This window comes from Palaemon carinicauda, chromosome 15 (genome assembly GCF_036898095.1).
Source record: "Palaemon carinicauda isolate YSFRI2023 chromosome 15, ASM3689809v2, whole genome shotgun sequence".
In the NCBI taxonomy this organism is placed as follows: domain Eukaryota; kingdom Metazoa; phylum Arthropoda; class Malacostraca; order Decapoda; family Palaemonidae; genus Palaemon; species Palaemon carinicauda.
The window spans coordinates 23873911-23876410 of record NC_090739.1 but is presented as its reverse complement, the minus strand read 5'-3'; positions in this window follow the sequence as shown (position 1 = coordinate 23876410).

Here is a 2500-nt window from a genome sequence, read left to right as displayed (position 1 = left end):
CAATAAAAAAAAACAGAAATTCTCTCTAAGGCTTTTGCTAAGTATAGGTAGGTGCTATTGGATCTCCTTGACTGCTTTTCAGCCAGACTTTTAACCCGTTATTTCTATACTTCTTTACAATCTCTCTTGAATATTTAATTCACTTGCGTAAGACACCTCTTTTGTTTTCAAATTCACAAATTTCATTTTTTCCACTCTTTTCCCATTGTGATTAACAGTTTCAGCTAAACTTTACTTTGATATGAAGCTTGGGATTCAGCTTCAAAATAGTCTGGCAAAGTATTATTATTATTATTATTGATTGCTAATCTACAACCCTAGTTGTTGGAAAATCGGGAAACTATAAGCCCAGGATCTCCAACAGGGAAAATAGCCCAGTAAGGAAAGGAAACAAGGAAAAATTAAATATTTCAAGAGGAGTAACAACATTAATATAAATATCTCCTATATAAACTATAAAAACTTTAACAAGAGCTTATTGGTGTATGGTTCCAGTAGTGTTTACAACCTCACCATCCCTGCTAGCTAGGGATGGGGCCCAGGGTTTCGGGGTGCCTATGTACTTGCTGAGTCATCGTTAGTCATTATATTGCTCTCCATGGTCCCATCTTAGGTGCTGATTATATTTATATATGGTCAGTCTCTACGGCATTGTTGCCATCCCTTTCCTCTACCATTCATGAATAACATTTAAACCATTAAAATGGCTTTTTGAATAGATAGTGTAACATCCATAGCCTCCTGGCTAGTACAGTGGTAAGGTGTTTGCCTCGCATTCACAGGACAGCAGATCGATCCCAGCCGGGGACCGTGAGTTTAAGATGTTTACCGGGGAGGCCACTGCTGTGGTTCGAGCACCACAATGGGGGTTGGGCTTGCTCGGCTGACGTTCTGGTGAGCATCAATTCTGATGAGACTGGAACTTAAATCAGACACCTTTAACCTTTAACTTTGGTAAAATCGAAATGATGATAATGAAGGAAATTGAGGAATTTCGCCCAGATAGAAGGACGAGAATTGCCTCTGAAGACACAAGTGAGTTTGGTGTTTAGAATGACAAAGGCAAATGAATGTGTATGGGAGGGAGCACCGCTGCGTCATTAGCATTTGCTATTAATGTTGTTCCAAGATGAAAGGCGACATAGTTTTAATCCTTAATAACCGGGCAACCAAGAGCTTGTCTTCTTTTTCTTCCCCTTCTTCTTCTTCCTCCTATAAGTAGGGAGGAAAATTTCCCTCATCTAATTAAGGTTCTCTTGCATGAAGAAGACGCTGTTAATAAAGGCCTTTGACTTTATGGTCGTTTTTCTGAAGAAGAAGAAGAAGAAGAAGAAGAAGAAGAAGAAGAAGAAGAAGAAGAAGAAGAAGAAGAAGAAGAAGAAGAACCCTTTTACAAGTTGTAGGGTTTCTCATCGAACATATAATGAGCATCTTGCAAACTTTTGAGGATTCCGGGACATAATTTATTTTAATTACTTGTGAGAGAAGTAACTGACTTTGAAGTGTTTCTGGGAATTTCATCACTAGATATTTTACGAACCAATACTGATTTTGAATTTCTCGATTTTACATTAATAAACATTTTAGCTATGTCGTTTGGAATAGGAGAACGAAAGTAACGTGCCTTAACAGAAAAGGTTATTCTTTTACTGTTAGAGAAATAACTTGCAGAATTAAAACTGGAAATGTTCGTAAGAAAGACAGGATTTGTTGTTAGACGGAAGTCAGCACAATACCTTTTGACATTTTCATTTGTGTAGGGGATTAATGCTGCGTGTACCTCACACGGTGTACTGTAGGCATTGCTTAATGGTCTTTGTAACATTCCTTCGGCTCCCAGCTGCACTTGATTTATATTTCTCTACTCTAATTCCGATCTTGTTCCTTTTTTTTCCATTTTGTCGTGCTTGTGAAACCTTTTCCAGCTTTACCGTAGATACACTTGCTTTTTGAATAGCCTCACAGGTCCCAGCGCCGCGCTATATAGACCGAATACATTTCCCAATCTTATATTTTACCCCCAAAAACACATACCGCTTTAAACAGCGTATATATATATATATATATATATATATATATATATATATATATACTATATATATATATATATTATATATATATATATATATATATATATTATATATATATATATATATATATATATATATATATATATATAGGCTGTATATATTTCTTTCCAGCCGGGCACACCTTTTCCTGTCACGCGGGTAGTCATACCCTGGTAAGAAAGGGGTGAGTGTGCGTCTGTATAATATATATATATATATATATATATATATATATATATATATATATATATATATATATAGCCTATATGTGTGTGCGCACATGGATATGTATACATGCCCACGCTTCATACGCACATACATATATATATGTGTGTATATGTGTGCGCACGCGCAAAAAAACGCGTGAACGTGCACATCTAATGTATGTGTGCATGTAATTATTCATGTCTGTGTGGTTTCGTATTTAATCA